Source organism: Mastomys coucha, unplaced genomic scaffold, assembly GCF_008632895.1.
Source record: "Mastomys coucha isolate ucsf_1 unplaced genomic scaffold, UCSF_Mcou_1 pScaffold14, whole genome shotgun sequence".
Taxonomy (NCBI): Eukaryota; Metazoa; Chordata; class Mammalia; order Rodentia; family Muridae; genus Mastomys; species Mastomys coucha.
This window is the reverse complement of record NW_022196896.1, coordinates 77543885-77549884: the sequence shown is the minus strand read 5'-3', so window position 1 is coordinate 77549884 and position 6000 is coordinate 77543885. Positions and strand designations below refer to the sequence as shown.

The 6000-nt window shown below is 37.1% G+C and overlaps 1 pseudogene; it reads right to left on the bottom strand.

Moving 5' to 3' along the window:
• Positions 1-2312: 2312 nt before the first annotated feature.
• On the bottom strand, positions 2313-5523 carry LOC116089434 (annotated as a pseudogene).
• Positions 5524-6000: the final 477 nt, after the last annotated feature.

Genomic DNA, 6000 nt, shown 5'->3' with positions numbered 1-6000 from the left:
TGTAGTCTGTTTGTCAAAGCCGAATCCCGTGCCCACCTGGCCAGAATCCCTTGTCCCGTGGAACAGGGGACCCCAGTGAGAAACCCCGGTCCGCGACACATCAAGTGGAGGGATGGGGTTACCATCCCATATCATTGTTTATGTGAAGAAGAACTGCATGGACAAAAATATAGAAGAGACTAAGGGAAAGGAGATTCAGTGACTGGCCCAATTTGGGATCTAGCTCAAGGGGAGGCTCCAAAGCCTGACAGTGTTACTGATGCTCTGGTATGCTTGCAGAAGGGAACTTGTCATGGCTGCCATTTAAGAGCCCCATAGAGCTCCTTAGTGAGTCAGATGCAGATACTTAAACCCAACCAATGGATGGAGGCAGAGAGCCCTGTGGTTGAATTGGGGAGGGGCTGGAGGAAGATAAGGAGGAGGGAGATCTCATAGGAAGACCATCAGTCTCAACTGACCAGGACTCCTGAGATCTCCAGGATATGACCGCCAAGCAGGCATCATACACTTACTGATATTAGGCCCCTAACACATATACAGAGGAGGACTTCCTGGCCTGGCCTCAGTGGGAGACGATGTGCTTAGCCCTTGAGAGGCTTGAGGCCCCAGGAAGTTGAGAAGTCCGGTGAGGTGGATCGGGGGAGTGGGGACATCATCTTGGAGATGGTGGAGTAGGAATGGGTTGAGGAACAGTCAGAGGGCAGAGAGGGAGTGGGATAATGTCTGGACTATATAAAGAGACTAAAGATTAATAATAATGGGAAAAAATAAAATTAAAAATAATTACACTCCTAACACTCCCCCTCTCTGTATGTGTGTGTGTGTGTGTGTGTGTGTGTGTGTGTGTGTTTTAAACCTTCTAAGTCTGAAGAAACAATAAAGGGCTAATCCATGGAGATACTGTGTCTTCCTCTCCTGTCAGCTGAAGCCTTAGCAAAGTGTAAAAATCAATTAGTACTTTGACTCATCTGCAACACCTATGAAACAGCAATATCCATCCACCCTATAAAGGTGCAATAAGTGCCGTGTGTGTATGTGTGTGTGTGTGTGTGTGTGTGTGTGTGTGTTTTAAAATAAGGTCATGAAGTTAGATGACTTAAATTATTACCTCCCCTTTAACTTACCTACTTCTTACTTTTTAAAAATTTGACTGCCATATAGCACAAGCCGATATCTATATTGCACATTTTTACTTGAGAGTCTATGTAATTTTCCTTTAATTTAATTTGTGAGTTCTTAAAAGATAGACAACCTACCCTGTTATATGCAGGAATGTACCTACTGCTCAGGATATCAGTGATGTTTTTTATATATAAGTTTCACAGCTTATTAGAAGAAGGAAGAGAAATAGAATAGTGTGCTTTCTACCCTGTTAGGAAAACTGAGATGTAATTCTGCCATATCATGAAGGAACTGAATAAAGGCTTAATAAATATTGATTTAATATTTTGTTTCACATATTGATTTTGGCTAAATAATGAGCAGTCTTTAAACTTGTGTTGGTTGGATGAATAATCAGGAATATAATTGACTATGTGACATTCCCTGTTACTGAATTTTGGCCTCTCTTCCCAAGTACCTTCCTCCTATTCTATATGAACATTCCACAAAACCAAAATGAAATAAAAGATATGATTCATTCTGATGTAAGCCTTTCCAGCAAAAGAGGTCAAGGTATAGATTCCTAAATAGCGCATACACATTTACCACTTCTCCTAACATGAATACTAGTCAGTGGTTTTGCAACTTCTTGGAAAAAAGGGCATCATATTTCAATTAAAAAATAAAATTTAATTAAATTCACCATATGTCTTTATTTCAAGAAAGAAACTATTATATTAAGAATAAACACATTTATACATTTTAATATATATTTCTATATCATAATGTAATTTTTTTATCAAAATACACAATCACATTTTATTTTAATATTTGCATGTGTATAGTTTTAATTGTAACTGAATTACACTCCTTTTCCTTACATTTCCTCCTCCCGTCTGCTCCGAGCTGTCTTCGTCTAATCCATCCCATGTCTATCCCCACTTTCAAAGTCTCTTTTATTTAATATTTTTTCAGGAATGTACAAATGTGTTCATTCAAAAATACAAAATAAGTTATCTGTAGGCATAGACAATGACAGCAGTAAATTATTATATACTGTCAAAGGAAACCAATAACTGATAATTATAGTGATCAGCCAGCCTTCTCTTCAGTCATTCTCTTCAGGTGACTCTTCTGAAGTTATCGATGAGGAACTTGCCTTGAACTCCCTGTCACAGTTCATCGATAAGGGCAAAGCACTATTCTAGGAGTTAGAACATGCCTCCTCCCATACCTCCTCCCATTCCACCCATTGCACCCATTCCAGTGTCTTTCTCTTCTTTTGGAATTTCTGTCACTACAGCTTCAATTATAGTTACCAAGGAGGCCACCCCAGCAGCATCCAGTAAAGCAATTCTTACAAACTTTGCTGGATCGATTCCCTTTTCCACTATGTTCACAAAATTTCCAAGCATGGCATCATAGCCAACTTCTAAGGAATTCTGCAGAATTTTCTCAACTATCAAAGATCCTTTAACACCTGAAATCATCATTGCAGGAATTGTAAGTGCTTCTTAAATAATCTGTATACCTATTTTCTGATATTCATTAGCAGGATTTAATGAATCCAAGGTTGGAATGCATTAAAGCAGAGCACAGACTTCTCCTAAAACAATGCCTTCTACAACAGCTGCTCTTGTAGCATTGAGAGCATCTGTAACTCTGTCTTTCTTCTCATTCACTTCAACATCACTTGTCCCTCCAACCTTCAACACAGCCATTCCATCTGAAAGTTTAGCATGTCACTTGTTCAGATTTTCCTTTTCATATTCACTAGTGGTAATGTCTAGCTGTTCAGTGAATCTTGAATACATTTTTCAATGTGAGCTTTGTCACCTTTCCTTTCAAAAGCATGGCATCATCTTTGGTGAAAATGACCTCTCCAACTTTTCCTAAGACATGAGTTTTAACATCTTCAAAATTTAACATCTTTATCCCCTCTTCTCTAAACATTGTACCACCAGTAGCAATAGCCATTTTCTTTAAGCTGTTTTTATCTATTGTCCCCAGACCCTGGAGCTTTGACTGCTACAACCTGAAGACCAACTTTCTTAGAGCTTCTCCCTCAGCGTCTTTAGCAATTATGACCAAGGGCTTCTGATGAGCATTAGAAATTTCAAGATACAATGGACTAAACACTAAAATTTTTCTTTTCAATCAGCAAAACATAGGCATCTTGAAATTCACATTTTTAACCTTCTAATGTGTTAATAAAATTCAGAGAAACACCTCTTCTATCAAACTTCATGACTTCAATAATTTCTAGCTTATCATTCAGGGTTTTTCCATCCTTCACTGTGATGACACCCTTCCTTCCAACCTTCTTCATTGCATCAGAAATGATGTTCCCAATGTCTTTGTCTCCATTTGCAGAAACTTGAGCAGTTCTTGAGAGGTTGTCACAGGTTTAGATTGTTTCTTAAGTTCAGATATATCACTTCTATTAAATTGTTTCACCTTACTTCATAAAGAATCCCGGAATAGCTGGGCAGTGGTGGTGCATGCTTTTAATCCCAGCACTTGGGAGGCAAAGACAGGCGGATCTCTGAGTTAGAGGCCAGCCTGGTCTACAGAGTGAGTTCCAGGACAGCCAGGGCTATACAGGGAAACCCTGTCTAGAAAACAAAGAAACAAACAAACAAACAACAACAACAACAAAAGAATTCCAGAATACGTTTTCTAAGAGGAATTTGAAAGCCAAACATTCCCCCATTTCTCCCTTGTCTCATACCATTCCTTGTCTTTATCAACTGCTATTCTCTTGACAACTTCTCTGAGACCAAGTTTTAGATTCTTCATCTTAGATAATATACATTTGCCTATGTTTCATTTGACATATTTCGCTCAATGTAATGACTTAGAATGACTTATATTCATATTAAAATAAGAAGCAGAATCCTTTCTGTATTTGTAACTGAACCATATTAAATTCTACATATCAAAATTTCTTTATCCAGTCATCAGTGTTGGAAATATAGAATGTCATTGTTTCTAGATTTTTGTGAGTGATATTTACATAAAGGAGTGTTCATGTTACTTTGACATATTGACATATTAATTTCACTCTTCCTGGTTGTAACCTTAGAAGTGGTACTACTAGGTCATGGAAGATTTTTCTGTTTTTGTTTTTGCTTTTTTTCCTTATATTGAAATAAAGTAGAATTTGACCTCTCTTCTTCATTCTCTAATGAAATCAACACATATATACAATGCATGAAAATGTTAAAAAAAGATATCTCTAAACCTCTAGAAGACCACTCGTTCTAATTGTATGTATAACTACTATATATATGCATATTTTCAGCCTTAATTTTGCATAAATGTTCAGTGTTAATACATTTTTGTGAGTGTCCACAGTATTTACTCATAGCTGATAACTATATTGAGAATGAATAAAAATTCAGAGAAAATCTTGGGGACATAATGAGGGGGAGAAGCCCCCTCTCCAAAACTAGGGAAAGCTTAACTTCAGAGCAGGGAGAGTGAGAATTCTAGTACAACTGCTGGCTGTTTATTATCTTCCCAGCTACAAACCTGAAAATTTTTAGTAGTTTCTCCAGTAACTCCAGTTAATCAAAAGGTATGCATTAAATTCCTATGTCAATCTTATTGAATATTTTTGCATCAATATTCATAAGCAAAATTGGTCTGTCTGAAGTTCTCTTTCATTGTTGGGTTATTGTGTGGCTTAAGTATCCAAGTAACTGTGGGCTCATAGAATGAATTAAGTAGTATTTGTTTGGTTTCTAGTCCATGGACTATTTTGAGGAGTATTGGTATTAGCTCTTCTTTGATGGTCTGGTAGAATTCTCCACTAAAACCATCTGGCCCAGGACTTTTTTTGATTGGGATAGCTTTAATGACTGCTTTTATTTCCTTGGTGGTTATAGGACTATTTACATAGTTTACCTGATCTTGATTTAACTTTGGTATATGGTATCTATCTAGAAAATCATCCATTTTATTCAGACTTCCTGGAAGACAGGCAAGCTGTGGAGTATGCAAGAGCATTGGATCTGCCCTATGCAGAGTTGCAGATTGGAAGGAAGATGGGGCTCTGGTAGAGCAGATAACTTCCCTAACTGCTGGGCTTCATGGGGTCCCAGATAGGGCAGCTATTAGGGACAGGAACCTCATCTGTGTCCCTGGATAAGGCAGATCTCCTGAGACAGGCAGGTTGTTGGATATGGATACCGCTATGGCAATCTTATTGGCTCCTGGCTTCACCATATCAGATTATAAATCCATCAAACACATTACTGAAGCCAGTACATATTTTATAACAAGAGATATGAAAGAAATATGGTTACTTAGCAATCTTTTGAGATGTAACTTGTAAGCCACTAAAATTATATATATAGCTAATACTTAGACAATGACTTACACTTTCTTGGAAAAGCCAATACTCAGGTTGGGGTACATCTTAATTTCCCATTTTTCTATGGAAAAGCATATATACCAGCTTGGATGTGTCTTATCTTCTTCTAAGCATATCTGTTATTTTTAATGCTTAGCTTGAGCCTAATGAAGAATATTTTAACAAAATCACCAACTCTGTTTCATAAGCTGAATAATTCTGAAATTCTTTTCAGCATAGAAGCCAAGAGTTCTGATTTGGCCAGAGTTGAGATATCTAAAAATTAGAGGGAACTTCTCAGTCAATTAAGAGTCATAGTTGGAGTTGTATCCTAGTTATCTCACTGTTGTTAATACTTATGTACATGATACATTTCTGAAAAGGACAGGATGAGTATGCTTATGTATCTATATATATTTAAGATTAAATTACATGTCATAATTTTCTGTAACCAGAATTATAGAAATAAAAAAATACCCTTGACAACTTGATGAATGGCCTGAGGTCACTAAACTGTTAATATTTCCATTGCTGTGGTAAAT